Raw genomic sequence first — 18,312 nt, forward strand, 5'->3', positions numbered from 1 at the left:
TCTCTCCCAGCTCCAAAGCTTTGGGGCCTTGTATTGAATTCTTTCAGCATTTACTGGGAAGTTGTAAGACATTCCAATTTGTACACTCTGAAGTCGCTTTATGACTCTAATCAAGGGTTATCCCCAAGCAAAATTAGGAAGTAAACAACCAGGGTCTTCCTTCTGCGTCTTTTCCTTCCAGACACCAGGGGTTAACAACAGGTATGAATCATTAAGGGTAGAATTTTAGACATGAGTGGAAAAGGAAATTTTTGGATGTGGCAACCTTGGCACCCCCCAAAGCACTCCATCAAGACACACCACATACTCAGCTTGGCTGAAAGGCCAGTCCTGCCTGGACAGATCCGCTCGGGACCGAGGCACTGACAGGCAGTGGGCTTTGAGAGGACGTCCTGTTCCTAGGGTTGAGCTACCTAGACACAGCCTGAGTCAAAAAGGGCTTGAGATGATAAAAGTGGATGTGTCTATTTAAAGAAGGAAGCAAAAAGGAACCTTGGGGAATAAGCCTGGAAATCAATTTTGTCTTCCCCTCAATTTCCTCAGCCTGGTGAGAGAAACCACAGCAAGTTCTAAGACAGACTATGAGGAGCCACAAGATATTGTGGTCACCCCGGTCATCCTTGGGAGCCCTCGTGTGTTTCTAGTTCCATTTCCATATCCAAGTCCACGCTCGGTGCACAACTGCTGATGAATTCACTTAGAAAGGAAAGCTCTAAGGCATTCAGACATTAGCTTTGAAAAGCATAAGATTTGCCTTTTGTATCTGACTGCCTCTCCTTCCTCCCTGTGGGGGCTTCCATCTCCCTCTCTCAGTTACTGACTCTTAACCTCTTACAACTTCCCTATTTCCTTCCCCATAAAATTATCTTTACCTGTTTATTGAAAGGATCTTATATACTAATTCATACTAAGGTACGAATGATTGAAAATAGCGTAGTATACTGACTTTTGCAAGAATAGCTACATTTTCTGAAGTAATAATTTCATCAGTAATTATTCATCAGTAATAATTTCATCAATAATTTCTAAATATTGCATCAGATCAATAATCCAATGTATTATTTTTTAAAATCCAAGAAATGGAGAAAGATATATCATGCTAACACTAATCAAGAGAATACCTGTATGAATCTCAGGCAAAAGGGACTTTAGGTACTTCAACCGCCCTCTATCAGAAATGGACAGATGCAGCAGGCAGAAAATCAGTATGGTATAATTAAACTCAACAATACCATCAGTCAACCAAATATAATTGATGTCTATCAATTATTTCACCCAACAACAGAATACACATTCTTCTCAAGCTCACACATGAAATAGTGATCAAGATAGAGCACATTCTGGGCCATAAACACACCTTAACAATTTTAAAAAAACACAACAAACTGAAACCATACAAAGTATGCTCTCAAAACACAATGAAATTTAACTAGAAATCAATAACAAAAGATAGCTAAAAGTTGATAAAATATTTGGAGGTCACACAACACACTTCTAAATAACACATAGGTTGAAGAAGTCTCAACAGAAATTTTAAAATATTTTGAACTAAATGAAAATGAAAATACAGTACAACTTATCAGAATTTATAAAATGTGGTGAAAACAGTGCTGGAGGGAATTTATAATATTGAATGCATATTTCAGAAAAGAAAAGAGATCTAAAACTAGTTATCTAAGCTTCAATCTCAGGAAACCCAAAAAGAAGAGCAAATTAAATCCAAAGTAAGAAGAAGAAAAGAAATGACAAAAATTAGAGCAGAAATCAACGAAATTGAAAACAGGAAATCAATAGAGAAAACAAAACCAAAAGCTGACTTAAAGAAAAAAATCAATAAAATGGATAAACCTCTGGTCAGGATAACCAAGAAAAAAAGAGAAAAGATATGAATTGCTAGTATCAGAAATGAAAGATCTGATGTATGTTAAAAGTACATAAATACATTATTTAAATACATTTTTTTAAATGTGAATACTGATCCTAGGGACACTGAAAGGATAGTAAAGAAATATTATGAATAATTCTATCCCTGCAAATTTGACAACTTAGATGAAAGGGATCAATTCCTTGAAAGACACAAGTCTTTCTGCCAAACTCCTTTCTACCAAAACTTACACAAGGAGAAACATATAATCTAAATTGGCCTTTATCTATTAAAGAAGTTGAATCAATAATTAATAGCCTTCTAAAAGTTAAAGCACTGGGCTCAGATTGGTTTCACTGATGATTTCTAACACACATTTAAGGAAGATACTATATTTATTTTCTATCATCCCTTCCAGAAAATAGTCAAAAGGAACACTTCCTAATTAATTCTGTGAGGACAGCATTATCCTACTACCAAGAGCAGCAAAGACATTATAAGAAAGGAAAACTACAAACCAATATCTCTCATGAACATAGAATAAAAAATCCTTAACAAATTATTAGCAAATTGAATCCAACAATGTACAAAAGGAATTATACACCATGACCAAGTGGGATTTACCTCAGGCTACTTCACATACCCAAGGCTACTTCAACATTCAAAAATCAAAGTAATCCAACATATCAACAGACTACAGAAGAAAAGTCATATGATCATATCAATATGTGCAGAAAAAGTACTTATTTGACAAAACCCAACACCCATTCATGATTTTAAAAATTAATGTTGAGCCCGGCCGGGCGTGGCTCAGTGGTTAAGCATCAACCTAGGATCCAGGCGATCAGGGTTCGATTCCCGGTCAGGGCACATGCCTGGGTTGCGGGCTGCAGCCGATCAATAACTCTCTCATCATTGATGTTTCCAGCTCTCTCTCTCCCTCTCCTTTCCTCTCTCTGAAATCAATAAAGATATATTTTTTTAAAAAATTTAATGTTGAACCTGTTACGAAAAATTAGTAAGATAATAGATTTCACCAGGGTAAATAATTGGTCAAGAATACTGAGAGAAGACTCTCCTTGCTAGAATTGTAAAACATGTTATAAAATGGGCAGCTGTCAAAGGGTTTATAATATGAGATTAAAACCCCAAATAATGTATGCACTCAAGATAGGTTTTGACCAAAATATGATGCCACTAGACTGGCGCTGCTTTTCCTCTCTGCCATCAGAATGCTCTTCTGGACCCAGGCAGGCGAACATCAGTGAAGGAAGGGCCTTTTGCCCTTTGCCATTGACCAAGCCTGTGCTCTCACAAAGGAGGCAGGACCGTGAGGCCTGGGGTGGCAGGGGCCACTTCTGCAGCTAGAAGTGAACAGAATCACTTCTGTATTTAATTCTATGTCTCCTTTGACATTCCTCTGGCAATCTTAGTCTTCAAAGCATAAGGATTTAGAAAATGAGAAGTCTTTTCCAGACATAAAGAAAGAAAAGAAGAAATGAAGAACTGTACACAAGGGGGAACAAAGAAGCTATGACAGTATCCTTTCTGTTCCTAAGTGGCCTTTCATTTCTGGGGTAACAAATCCCTTTGCGCCAGACATTCCAAATACAAGGTCATTATCCGCTCTTACCATGAAGGGGTGAACGTCACAGGCTGGCATTCCAATACGGTATGATTCAAAACTCTCGCTTAGAAAACGGAAAAATTAAACCCAATTAAATGCAGTTAGAATCCAGAATATTAGAGCTAAATGAGACCATAAAAACAACTTTATGTCCCATTTAATCAATGAAAAAACCCTGGCCCAGAGAGGTTAAAAGGCTGGCCCGAGGACACAGGACAGGAGAGGCAATGCAGGATAATAGAATCAAACAGATCTGGGCCTGATGCCGAAACGTGAAGAAGTCATTTTACCAATCAGAGCCCCTGTTTCTTCATGTGGAAAGTGGTAATAAAAATTATTTCACAGGGTGGATGTGGAAATTAAGATAGATAACCTTCAAGGCACAGTTCCTGCCACCCAAAAGTGCTTAATAATTCTTCTCTTTCCTTTTGGTTTCCAGTGTCAGAGCCAATACCCAAGGCCTGAGCTTGGGAATCCCTGCCCATCCTCTTTCCTCTGACGGCAACAGGTAGGGTATCTGCAGGCATCAGGCCAAACTGCCGATGAAAGGGGTCACTGGGTGTGCACAGCGGCTCTGTGGTTCTGCCATCCAGCAAGGAGACACCGGAGTGGGCTTTGTTTCTGCCTCTGCCACTGACAAGCCTGAACACCTAGATCCATTATAGTCCAACGTTTCCACCTGAGAACCAGGGCAAAGGTCATTAAGAATTGATATTATCTGGTATTCTGGAAGCCTTCCCAACTGTTAAATTCAGTAAACTTTGCTTAATCTGTATTTATGTCTACATTTGCTAGGGTCAGGGTAATGAATCAAAAATCAATGAATGCAGCACATAAACAAACTGAAAGACAAAAATCACATGGTCATTTCAACAGACACGGAAAAAGCATTCAACAAAATCCAACAACCCATTTTTGATAAAAATTCTCAGCACAGTGGGAATAGAGGGATCGTACCTCAACATGATAAAGGCCGTATATGACAGACCTACAGCCAACAGCATACTCAATGGGCAAAAACTAAAAGCATTCCCCCTAAGATCAGGGACAAGACAGGGGTGTCCGCTTCCACCACTCTTATTCAACATCGTGCTGGAAGTCTTAGCCACAGCGATCAGACAAGAAGAAAAAACAAAAGGCATCCTTGCCCAGCCAGTGTGGCTCAGAGGTTGAGCGTTGACCCATGAACCTGGAGGTCACAGTTCAATTCCCGTCAGGGCACATGCCCGGGTTTCGAGCGGGATCTCCAGTAGGGGGCGTGCAGGAGGCAGCTGATCTATGTTTGTCTCTCTCTCAAATCTATAAAAACATATATATTTTTAAAAATACGGTTTGCAGTTACATGGTCCTGATATACATGTGAAAAGCTGTCAGGGTTAATGCACTTTATGTAAGTTATTCCTCAATTAAAACATAAGAAAATATATTAAAATTAAAAAAAAAAAAAGTAACCCACGTGTTTCCACAAATTCCAAAAGAGGAAACAAGCTGTGCTCTCCCCCCCCCCCGCATCCTAATTCGTCTGCCTCCTCCCATACTGGCGCCAGGATGGCATACGGTGGGCGCCGTTAGCATGTGATGTGAAGAAACGTGCAAAGCAAGCAGGCAGCAGGCAGATGGAAGCACACTCACCTTGGGGGAGGGATCCACCCAGCCCTTCCCTTTGCAGCTTCCTCCGTGGATGGAAGAGACGAGCGTGTGCCCCGCGAAAGGTGGGGGTTAAGCAGCTTCCCCCTGACTTCGCTCTCACATTCTACCCCAGGGTCAAGGAGAGCCCCCCTTAAAGCTCCAGCACCATGCCACGGGCATGCCGTACAGTGCCCGCCGTGCCTCTGTTCTCTCCCTTTCCCTCTTCTTCACCCTTTCATCCCTTCTCACATCACTCTCCGCGTCCTCCTCCTTCTCTTTCTACTTCTTTTTCTGTCCCCACACCCCTCTGTGATTCCCTCCCCGCCCCAATCTTCTCACTCATTTCTTTCATTTAGAATGTGCAGTGAAGATCTCAGGATTTTCTACAGCATTCTGGGTTATTTAATTTTTAAAAGGAATTTGGAAGAAGCTAGATTTTGTTTTAGGAAAAAACCTTTCCCATTAAGGTAAACTCATGTATACATTTTTATATAGAAATTTGATTCTTTAGCCCGGCCGGGCGTGGCTCAGCGGTTGAACGTCGACCTAGGATCCAGGAGATCGGGGTTCGATTCCCGGTCAGGGCACATGCCCGGGTTGCGGGCTCCATCCCCAGTCGGGGGCGTGCAGGAGGCAGCCGATCAACAACTCTCTCTCATCATTGATGTTTCTCTCTCTCTCTCCCTCTCCCTTCCTCTCTCTGAAATCAATAAAGATATTTTAAAAAAGAGAGAAACTTTATTTTTATACTACATGGCTGTCATTCTAAAAGTTAAAAAAAAAAAAAGCTTGCTGGAATTGTAGTATGGTGGGCTTGCTGATTTCTCCTCAGGAAAACCATCTCCAGAAACACTAAATTCTGAAAGGATTTACTCAAAGTGAAAGTGACATAAAATTTCTAAATGACCTCAATTTATATACACAGTAATTTATAGAATTCCTAATAGTAGAAAAGCAGTTATGAGAGATTTGATTCATTTATCTTTATGACTCACAGAGAGAGGACGGGAGGGGGTGAGGGTGGAGGGTGGGGCGAAGCTTCCCTGGGGGAGGGCTAGACTGGACAAATGAAAGGAATGTGTGGAGAGACTAGGCAAGTGAGGGCAGATGGAACCAGGGCTGGACGGCAGGAGGCTAGCGGTTGCCTTGCCTTCAATCCCATAGCCCTTATTGATTGATTGGTTGATTGATTGATGACAGATCTGGCCTCAGGTTTATTTGTAAAAATAGCACAGGAGAACACCAGCCCCATGCAGCCCAGGGGACGCCAGTCCTTCCTTCTCACATCAGCAGGCAAGAGGCCTCTACTCTGGAACCTTCTTGGGGGGGCCTGGGCACCTTTAGGAGCCTGAGCCTTAGCTGGAGCCAGAGCTGGAGCTGCAGCTTGGGTCTTGGTATGAGCCTTGGCCTTGGACTTTGGTCAGCAGAGCCTGAGATCCTTGGCCATGCAGGTACTAGGATGTTTCCCAAGCTTGGGGTAAGTGACGTAGGCAAGTTGATTGCGCTTACAGCTGGCTGCTGTCCTTTGGGATCTTGGGCTTGACCTCCTTGGGATTTTTGAAGGCCTTGATAGCCTTGGCATGTGCACTCATGGCCTTGGCGTTGTTGGCCTGTATCTTTTTCAGGCCCTTGTACTTCTTGGCAAAGAGTGTGTTTCTCAGGAACTTGGGGTCCACTCCTTTAAGAGGTTTGTATCTTTGTGATCAGGGTTTCTTGACGCCATTTCTCTGCCATTTTCAGAACTGGTTGTGTGTGGTGTGGTTCTTCGACTTGGCTATGTTTGCACTCAAACTGGCAGCTTCCGAAGCACCTGGGACCCCAAGAGCTCAAACTCTGTCTTTTAATAACCTGTTTGATATTGGGAAGTACGGCTTGATGTGGAGGGGTCAAGCTCCCAGAGGTAGGGAAGGGCGCCCTCTCATGGCACCTGCTCAGCTGTCCTGAAGAATTCAGCTCTATCTTTAACCCTGCACACCAACTCACCAAACCAGAACCCGTGTTAACCAGACCGAACCCCACACTCCAGAAGGCCATATAGAAGCCAGGGGGTATTTATAACTTTACCCCATCCCCAGTAGCCCAGCAGCTAGTATTTCTTACAGGTATTTACTCTACTTTTCCCCCACAAAAAGTGCTGGGAATAGAACATTTCCATCTTACACTTCAGCACGGCATGGATACTCTTTAGTCTGATGTCTGGGCAGCTGCAATGGCCCTGCCTTTGATTCAGCTCTGCAGGGAATTACTGTGGGACTATTTAGACAATCCACAACAGGAATACGGCAAAAATCATGCCATTTAATCTGATTCTCAGTTCCCAAATCTTCAAAATTAGGTATGATAATACCTACCAGCAGGACTGTTTTGAGGGCTAAACGAGACACAGTGCCAGGCATATACAGTAGGTGCTCAGTAAACATTGGTTCCTTCCCACTCCCATTCACTCCACCCCACCACACTCCTTTAAAAAGATGAGTTGACAAATTTATTTCCTCCAGTCTACTTGGCCAGCAATCAAATATACTGCCCCATGTGGAAAGGACCAACTTGGTTCAGGCCTGGTGGCCCACCTGTTGTCACTCCCTTTTCTATCAGGTTTGTGACAATTTGGCGCAGCTGCTTTGATATAGGAGCATTTTGATATGGCCTAAAAGGCCATCATTGTTTTTTACCATTAAAAAAATTACCAAATACTGTGAGGAATAGATATTCTCCCTCCTGGCTTGAGACTCCCATTGATGACTTCCATCTCCCATCCCTAGATGGCTGTCAGTTCTGCACAATAGTGAATAACGAAACAGACAAGCAAACAACAACTTTACATTTGGACAGTGCCAAATTATGTTACAAAGTTCCTGACTCAAACAGCAGCGTCAAACTGGTTGCAAAAATAGGTAGTGACCAAGGCATTCTCTGCTTTATTACATCATGTTCAGAACTGGCAGAGCAATCACCACGTCAGGAAATGGGAACCCAGTGTAGGGTGTATTTTTAACAGCCTTTGAGAAGAATGGATCATGTTCAAAGGCAGGTCCTTTTATTCTGCTGAGCTATTTGATGGTTATGGCCAAGGAAAGGTGGGTGGACCTAATGCTAAGTTTACCCATTAGGGCCAGAAAGTATTTACAGACTTGTGTTTTTGTTGTTTCCTTTAAAAACAAAAAACAAAAAACAAAAAACAAACCCACTACAACCCTTATTAATTATGTAGTATATAATTCACAAAATAATACTTATTCTTACCATGCACACATTCATATTTTCTATTCTATTTCATTTAAAAGAAAATCTGGTTGTGACCCTCTGCATCGATTCTACTACCCACAAATGGATTATTACCCTTTTAAAACAGTGGGCTGGGCCCAGCCAGGCATGGCTCAGTGGTTGAGCATCGACCTAGGATCCAGGCAATTGGGGTTCAATTCCCCGTCAGGGCACATGCCTGGGTTGTAGGCTCGATCCCCAGTCGGGGGCATGCAGGAGGCAGCCGATCAATGAGTCTCATTATTGATGTTTCTATCTCTCTCTCTCCCTCTCCTTTCCTCTCTCTGAAATCAATAAAGATATATTTTTAAAATAATAAAAAATAAAAAATAAAATAAAACGGGCTGGAATGCTGAATTACTTGGTAAAACAGAGAAAAGAAATCAGTAGTTCCCAAGGGTAACTGGGGAAAAGCATGTGAGGGAGAGTCATAGGAACAGGAGGAGAAGAGCTATGAAGAGGTTGTGTGGACAGAGCAATAATGAAATGACCAGGAATCAATGGCAGGCAAAAATCTTTTTTTAAGATTTTTTTAAAAAATTGATTTTTTAGAGAGAGAAGAAGGAAGAAGAAGAGAGATAGAGAGACATTGACGTGAGAAACACTGATTGCCTCCTGCACACCCCCTACCGGGGACTGAGCCCACAACCTGAGCATGTGCCCTGACCAGGAATCCAACCGGCAACCCTTCAGTGCATGGGACAGTGCCCAACCAACTGAGCCACACTGGCCAGCGCTGGCTGAGGGACTTTTAAAAACAGAAGTTTCTTCTTCTCTTTAGCTTCACTGAAATATGACTGACACACAACATTGTGTAAGTTTAAGGCATACAGTCTGATAGTTTGATACATGTATATATACATATATATACTGTGTAATGATTACCACAATAAGGTTAACACATCCATCACCTCCCATAGTTACCTTTTGTGTGTGTGTGCGGTGAGAACTTTTAAGATCTAGTCTCATAGCAACTTTCAAATACACTATCAGTAACTCTGGTCACTGTGCTGTACCTTACTCATAACTGGAAGCTTGTACCCTTTTGACCACCTTCACCCATCACTGCCCCCGCCCCATGGCAACCATCAATCTGCTCTCAAAACCAGAAATTTCTGATGTGCATTCGAAGCCGTTTGCCTTGAAGCACTGTCACCACCCCCTGCTCCTGAACATTGTCAAGTCTGTTCCTCACACAAATGCCCCTGTAAGTAGGTTTTAGGTACAGACAGAGGGAAAGGCTGAGTCTCATTTCTGAATGCTGGACACTGGGCAGAGCACAGACGGCACTTACAGGGTGAGCTAAACTAATGGTGAGGCAGAGGCCAGAATCAGGAATTCATGGAAATGAGGGCAAACCTCTGGACTCCCCCTCCCCCGGGCATTCACACCAATCTTACTTGCATCTTAAGGGCAGGGTTAATGCCAGGATTTTTAGACTAAAGATCCCAAATCCCAGGTTCTCAGGAGCAGTTTCATATCTCAAATAGAATCTCCATCACAGAAGAGATGTACAGTGGTGCCTCGGTTTTCGAACATCTCCGTTGATGAACATTTCGGGTTACGAACGCCATAAACCCGGGAAGGAAACGCTTCGGTTTTCGAACACGCCTCGGAAGCCGAACATGCCACGTGGCTTCCACTGAGGGCAAGATCCTGAGGCCCAGCTGTCGGCTGGTGATCCCTCGGTTTTCGAACATTTCAGAACTCGCACGGTCTTCAGAACAGATGACAGAAAATCGAGGCACCACTGAATAAGAAAGGCAGAGGGAAATGTGTGAGGAGGGAGAGCCCGTGAAGGAGAAGGAAGGCCTAGGGGTCAATAGACTCGGGGGCTCTTCTCTGAGACAGGAGCGGGTGCGGGGTTGGAATGGAGACTGGGTGAAAATGTGCGAGGGCCAGAGGGTAGGACAGAGGGGTAGGCGAGAGGGAGGGGGGCGTGAAGGTGGAGAGGAACCTAAGGAGGGTTGGAGGTGACTAGGGTCGAAGAAAGGGGAGAGAGTTCGGGGCCAGAGAAACGAAGAAACCATGCGAAACATGAAATGAAGGAGAAGACATTTTCATTTATGGCCTAAAAATCGTCCTGAGACAAACAAACAAGAGGCGCCCCCAACTTGGGTTATCACTCGGTCTGCGAACATCAAGGTGACATTTTGCCAATCACTACAGGTCAAACGGGAAATGCTTCACTAGAGACCACGGCCCTTGGGCACAGCCTTCCCTGTTTTCTTCCCATATTCACTTAACAGAGATAACGCAAGTGCTCAGCCAGAGAGTGCAGGGGCAGACACACATCACCTAAGTGCCATTCTCAGACTTAACGTCTGGCTCTGGGAGCTGGCCTTGGGGATCATTTTTGACAGGGGTGATATCCCTTCTTCAGAGGGTAGTTGAGAAGAATAGATAAGACTGCTATTACTCTGTATGCCTTACTTGCCTATAAACTTTGGAAGCAAACCTCTTAAGCATTGAACTGATGATCTATAAACTACATCTCAGATGAAATTGTGAATTGAGAACTTGTGAAGCTTTTGCAATATATTTCTCCTGAATTGGTGATGATAGTTCTGATGCAAAGCAAAACATGGATATTTCTTCCATGTAGTACTGAAATGCTAATGTTTCCGTTTTTGGAGAGGCTGTATGATGCTGTGTTTAAGAGCACTGATTTTGGAGCCAGCTTGCAGGGTTCAAATCCTAGCTCAACCAATACCACAGATGTAACCTTAGGAAATTTATTTAATCTTCCCCTATGTTCCCCATCTGTGGAATGGCGATGATAAGAGAATTGCGAGGATTAAATGAGTCAATATGTTCCAAGCATTTAGCACAATGCTTAGCACATATTACATATAATTTTTTAAAGTTCAGAATTTATGAAATTAAATATCAGTGGAACAAAACTTTCATGCATTTCAACTTTAAAAATTATAAACACATACATCAAGTAAAGTATATATATTTATAAATGGTATTTTATTATTCTAAAATAATGACGATTAAAATAAGCATGCAAAATTGAACACAAAATAATATAGTTTCAGCTTTAAAAGTGTGAAACATTAAAAAACAAAAGCTCCACTAGTATCATTGTTCACATATATTTTGTGCAAATTTTCCCAGTTGCTGAAAAAGTGTTTTCTAACTCTACACTGCTTGGGGGAAGAATAAGAAAACAACAGTTATAAACTATTTCCAAATATTTTCCTCTGAATCCATCTTCAAATTATACAAATTTTTGGTTGTTTTATATCTTTTTAAACATTCTTTGTGCACTTTTTCAGGGACTGCAATCATTTTGTTCACTGTGAATTACAGTTTTTGTCCGAATTGTTTTTCTCTTTATTACTTTTGTCAAATATAGCTGGAGATTTTAGCACAAAGTTATCTATATCAATTTCAATAGTGTAATGTTCACATTCTGCTTGTTCAAACGTCTTGAAAACTAAGACTCATTCTTGCAAGTGAGTCTTTATCAATTATTTTTTTCTCTTCTTGAACATTATAGAACATATAAAAATAGGTATGAGAAAATTTACTCCATTTGAAAATTAATATAGTGCCTAACTTTCTAAATAGTTCTCAAGATGTGAATGTTTCAGATTTTAAACACACTATGACGGCAGCATTATGCCAACAAAAATACTGGAATGTTAGTATATCAGAACATCAAAACACCAAAAAGTGGGATGACAATCTAGACTCTTGAGCATCCAAGACCTACTCTAATTGTTGAGATCAGTCAAGGAGAGTCTCATATTGCTCAGATGACGGTGTCAGACCTTCCTGTTTGTCTCTGCCTCTCTGCAGCCACCTGTTCTGACAGCCCAGCAAGCTGCTGAAAATGAATCCTGTTCAGGGACTCAAATGCCATTAGGTTTCCTTCCTCATTCCCGCAGCGTGCAATCTCAAAATCTGACACTAGGGGGAGCAATTATGCTCCAGATGTCGAACTAGACCAAGGTCAGTAAGCTCTATGTTCTCGCGCACAGCTGTGGGTTCATAGAGGGGAGAAAAAAAATCAATGACCACAAGTTAAAAAGTAGCGAACAATTACTCCTCATGAAAAAATTTTAGAAGAAAATATAAAATATCCAATTTAGGGGTTTTTAAAATTAGGAACATAATTAGGGAAACTAAACCTTTATTTACTGAACACTGTTCAACACATGACAATTATTAGTACTCAGTTTCATATTATGGCCAGTTTTCAGAATGGAAAAAAAAAAAGAAACATAGCATTGAACAAGAAACCAAAGAGAAGAGGAAAGAGAGAAGGCATGAGAGGAGAGACGGGAAAGACATTGTCGGGGGGGATGAAGGGTGGTAACAATACAACAGTCAGAAATCCTAAGGGAAAGGGGGGGCAAAGTCCAGAATAATGGTCCTTCACTTTTTTCTCATCACAGTCCACTTTGATAATATGAGAAACTATGGGCCTTTCCCCATAATATGGGCATGTTTATATTATATTCAAGGGATTCATGAATTATAGATTAAGAGCTACTGGCCTAAACAGGGCTACGGAAAAGTGGAAGCAAAGAGAAAGAGGCAGAGACAGAAAGATGGAGAGATGGGTAGGAAAAGCCACAAGGGAAGAAAGGGAGCAGCAGACAGAAGGGCTGACATCAGTTTCCACCCCCTCACCTAGACTAACTTGGGGCTAAACTTTGAAGATGAGCATTCCTCAGTGCTGTTTAACCCCCTCTTCCCATCTTTTCTCTCATCCAAGTGTACTACCCTCGTTAAAAGGGAGCACCGTGGTCTTAAAACTTATTGACATGAGCCATTCTAGAGTAACATCAAGAGGAAACCCATGCTGCTGAGCAGTGTAATCTTAGCAAGTCATTCACCTCTCAAGGCCCCCATCTCTCCTTTGTTCAATGAAGGGATTCACATAGATGAAAACATTTTTCAGTCAATACGATGTCAGCTCAGAAGTTGTTCCGGGGTCAGGAGAAGTCCTAGGTGTCATGGACAGACAGCAGGAGCAAAGGCTGCCAGAGGGACAAGCTGAGGCTGCTCTCCCTTCCAGTACCTGTGCGCTATAGGAACTGGGAAGGAATGAAAGGAACCTCCCTCTTCTAGGGGAGGGAAGAATCTCCCTTTCTGCACTTGCGTGTAGTGTAGTCTTATGATTAAAGAAGTTGGCTATCTATACTGCAACCATCAACCTAAAATATCTAAATCGGTCTCTGCCCCAGGCCTCTTCCCTTTCTTTGGAGTGTCAGCTGGGGATGGCCAAGGAAAGCATTCTGGAGTTGAGCTCCGTAAATTCTAACTTATTTTCCAAATTAATTTTTAACTCCTAATATATACACTTGGCTCTAGGGTTTTCGTTCTAGAATTCTTACCAAGAGATGAAGAGCTACAAGAGAAAGGTACTGTAAAGGGTTTGGAGCGGGGACAATATAAGAAATGAAGTTTCTGGATTAGGCCAGCCCCTTTACAGGAATAGCAACTCCGGACATAATATTCTCAACTTTGTGTTGTTTTCTTAGGGGTTATATTTCCTGAGCATGTGGGGCTGGGGTGGGTTGGTGGCAGGGGAAGAATTGATCAAAAGAACAGAGGCTTTCTTTTGGATGACTTGGAGCAAACAATGTCCCCATTCAAGGGATCAAGGTGGGATGGGCAGGGGTAAAGCACTGAGGAAGAAGGAAGAGATCGAGTGTGAAAATTCTGTGCCAAACAGCCTCCACAGCTTCCTTCCAGCTAAGCTGACCCTTTTCAATGAGAAGCATGAACTAAACTGTCGCTTTGATGATCTTTCCACTTCTTTCCACTGAGGTGAACCTGGAAGCCATATGGCAGCTATTCATTTGTGGTCCTACAAGAGAAGGCTCTGGGCCAAAAGTGAATAATGAGTTCCTCCCCTGGAGTCAGTCAACAAGGGATGCTCATTAGTAAAGCTGACTCAACACTGGCCCGCCACCTCCCCAGAGTTGCACTGCGCCCACTAGGCTAGCTGGCAGGTGTCTGCATACTTCCCAAGTGCCCACCCCATGGCACCGGCAAGCTGCTGCTTAGCAAGGGATTCTGGGCAAAGGGGAAGGAAAAACGAGAGAAGTATGCAAATCAACTCATCACCCCCTGCTATTTCTCTGTCATACAGAGGGTTTACTTGTTGCCTAGGGCAATGAGATGTTTTTTCAAAGTGTGGTCCTTGGGCCACAGGCATGAAAATCATGTGTGCCCTTTTTATAAAAAAAAAAAAAAATTTATTGATTTGAGAGAGAGGGAGACGGAGAGAGGGAGAGAGGGAGAGAGAAACATCAATGATGAGTCAGTCTTTGATCAGCTGCCTTCTGTACATCCCCTACTGGGGATCGAGCCTGAAACCTGGGCATTTGCCCTGACTTGGAATTGAACTATGACCTCCTGGTTCATAGGCTGATGCTCAACCACTGAGCCACACTGGCTGGGTTCATGTGTGCTTTTAAATTCAGATTCCTGGGTCCTACCTCAGACCCAATGAATCCAAATATCTGAGGAGTGGGCCTGAGAATTGTGGGTTGTTTTTTTTCATAATATCCTCCCCTCCCTTCCCCAGGTGATTTTTATGCAAAAGAAAATGTGAGAGTCTTGGTTCTAGTAGAACAAACTTCTCTGAAAGTTAGGGGAAGTGGCTTCCTAGTCCTGGCTTTCCTTCCAGCTAACGGAGCCTCTGTTTTGTCATGTCTTGGGTTGGACCAGGAGTCAGCAAAATATTTTGAGATAATTATAGATTTACATGCAGTTTTAAGAAATAACACCAATACTCAGTTTTCCTCAGTGGTAACATTTTTTGAAATTAGAGTACAATATCAAAACCAAGAAATTGGCATAGAGACAATCCATCTATTTTATTAAGATTTTACCAGTTTTAGACTCACTTATATGTGTGTGTGTAGTTCTGTGCAATTTTATCACTTGTAGATTTGTGTGACCACCACAGTCAAGATACAGAAAGATTTAATAATTTTTAAAGTGGGAGTTCCATCTAGGTGCTTCAAGGGATGCTATAGTGTAGAGGGAGAAAGAGAGAGAAGGGTTAGGCCAAGTAAGTGGGATTTTAGGCACTTTCTCTTTAAACAGTCTGTCTTTGTTTATGTACTGAGACTCCATATACTATATTTTAAATTGATTTTTAGAGAGAGGGAGGGAAATATCAATGTATTGTTCCACTTATTTATGCATTCATTGGTTGATTCTTGTATACACCCTGACTGGGGAATGAACCCACAACCTTGGTGTATCGAGATGACTCTCTAACCAACTGAGCTACCTGGCCAGGGCCTCCACATACTATTTTGATAAGAAAGTCCCATAGCTAAAAGCCATTGGCTTAGTCCAATACTTTCATTTTATAGGTGAAGAAACTGTATGCATGTGTATCTATGTGCTCCAGTATTTGATTACTGCTCAATCTGCTAATGATCAACAATGATCTACAAAGTTAGCTAATGATCAACATAAAATAAACCACTCAGAAATTCCTCCCTTGCCTTTGAATGTGAACTCCTCAAATTTAGCAACCACATAACAATAAATCAGGATATTTTTCCACCTTAATTAAAGTGTCAGGATAGTGCGGACTTTCTGAGGTCGTTGCCTGGCACATAGTCATCAATCAGTGCCCCAAAGAAATATTGGATCTTCACTGGCAAACATTAGATTTTGAACAATGGATGAAAATGTATATATACACATCTTCATCTCCGTTCAATGATTAAAGGGAGATGATTGCAAAAAAAAAAAAGTGCCCTGTTCTTCTGCAATAAACTTAACAGAAGGGTACAGTACAGAATATAGTATACACTGAATTCTTCACTGATTTTCTAGAATCTGGAGACACATACTCAGTTCTGTGGAAAATTTTAAGAGGAACATTCACAACTGGAGTTTTTGGAAGGCAACTTCTAGGTCTAACAGGAAGCCATGAGAGAGAGGAGGAAAATAAGACATGAATTGAGAGAACGGGACATGTTTTGCCTATAGAAAAAAATGGGAGGAAATAGCATAGTTTTTCTCAAATGTTTAGATAATAATACTGTGAAGGAATTACTGTATATCCGTATAGCAGTACCAATGTGTGAAGGTAACAAAGAAATACATTTTCCACTCAATATACGGAAAGCCTTTTATAATAATTAAGCTGTCTCAAAATGGAATGGAAGGCCTTACAGAGCAGTTAGCTTCCTGTTTGTTACTGAAATCTTTCAAGCAGAGGCTTATAGAAGATGGTTTTGAAGAATTTGTACTGGGTTGAAGACTGAGCCACCTGATCTCTACGGTCCCTTCCAACTAAAAACTGTATGATCCAGGCAAGAAACTCTAACGTAGTTTAAATCCTGGTCTGCCTTCTCATGCAAAAACAAAAAACAGCAAAAAAACCCCAAAATGGATTTGCTTATGTGAGTAGGATTTCCTATTGGGAAACTGATAGATATTTTAATGCATTCTTTTTCTTTTTTTTTTTTTCCTTTCATGCTTAAAGGCAAAGGTATTCAGTTCCTTTCCATGCAGCACATAGTAAGTTATCTACGCGCTTGTTATTCCTGTTCCAAAACAAGTCTGGGGCCCTCGGGAGCCCACTCACCCTCCACGGTGAGCCATCGTGTGCTATGTTCTAGCAAGGACCTTAAGTGGGGGAAGGAACATGCTTGCTGCCCTACGGCCTCGTGGAGTGGGGCGCGTTCCGGGAGGAGAGCTAATGAGCGCCTACTGTCTGCCGCGGCTGTCGTGAGGCTCACAGTAGGGCCGCATCGGTTTGTTCCAACGGATGCCTGCGGAAGCCACGCGGATGAGCTACACCAGGCGGCAGGGCGCAGAAGTGAAGGAAGAGGAGGCCGTCCCGCGGTGCAGGCGGAGCCGCCGGGAACGACGGAGGCGAGGCTGTCCTCCTCAGGAGGCCATGCCAAGAAGAAAGCCTCCGAAAAAGCCGCCGGCCACGATGACGTTCTTCTTCACGAACACCACGGCCTCCTCGGCTTTGGTCTTCACCTCGGCAGGAATGTGGTTGCTCTTGGGCGTCGTCAGCTGCTCCCTGGCTTTCTGCACGTCCTTCTCCACGCGCTGCCAGTCCACTTTGATGTACCCCGTGTGGTTTGCGAGCTGCAGCAGGAAAAAGCCGCCTCCCACGGCGGTCGCGGCCAACTTCCCGACCTTCTGGAAAATGAAACCCGTGCACCATCCAGTGACGCCGCCAATGAGCAGCTGGGTTGCCACGCTGTACTCTTCATCCGCCGGCCCGTATTCCTGCCCGAACAGCTTGCGCCACCACGGCTGCCTTTTAGCTAATTCTGTTTGGCCCGGCGACTCAAGGCGCCCCTGACGGCCCGCGGCCATCTCAGCGAGCTGGTCTCGCGATGACAGGCTGGGCGGCGGGGCAGATGTTCCCATTCCCACGGCCCCGCGGAAGAGGGCGGGCCGGGCGCCCGGCGGGCCCTCCGCGCCCCGCGCCTGCGCCTGCGTCACAAGGCCCCGGCTGTGTCCAATGTTTTTCATGTTTTGCAACAGATATTTATTGAGCCCCTATGTGCCTAGTAGTGTCATGTACTGAGGATGTGACAACGAACAGGGATGGGTCTTACCTATATTGGCAAAGTAAATGTGAGAGAAAGAAATATGATACAGGATGGTGTGTGTTTATATATTTCTATGTTCCAGATTAATGTGAATCCTGTTATTATGAATGAAAAATAAGTAATATTACAAGACTATCACAATTTAAAATAGCAGTATAATATATTAAAGACTCTAGAAAATGATTTAAAAGTTATATTCAATCAGGTACTAATAACAAAACAGAACAAATTATTTTATTTTATTAAAAATTTCCAATTTATAACCAAAATATACAACCACTACATTTAAAACCAGTTTGTACACTCACAGTTAAAGTGCTAAAAACATTTACAAAAACTGACAGTAGTCTACTGTAAAC

General features: G+C 42.6%; 2 pseudogenes; both read right to left on the bottom strand.

Moving 5' to 3' along the window:
• Positions 1–4,017: 4,017 nt before the first annotated feature.
• On the bottom strand, positions 4,018–16,982 carry LOC148093306 (large ribosomal subunit protein eL29-like; annotated as a pseudogene).
• Positions 16,983–17,270: 288 nt separating this feature from the next.
• Positions 17,271–17,873, bottom strand: LOC107537760 (FUN14 domain-containing protein 2 pseudogene; annotated as a pseudogene).
• Positions 17,874–18,312: the final 439 nt, after the last annotated feature.

The sequence above is a fragment of the Miniopterus natalensis genome, chromosome 4, assembly GCF_054644295.1.
Source record: "Miniopterus natalensis isolate mMinNat1 chromosome 4, mMinNat1.hap1, whole genome shotgun sequence".
Lineage (NCBI taxonomy): Eukaryota > Metazoa > Chordata > Mammalia > Chiroptera > Miniopteridae > Miniopterus > Miniopterus natalensis.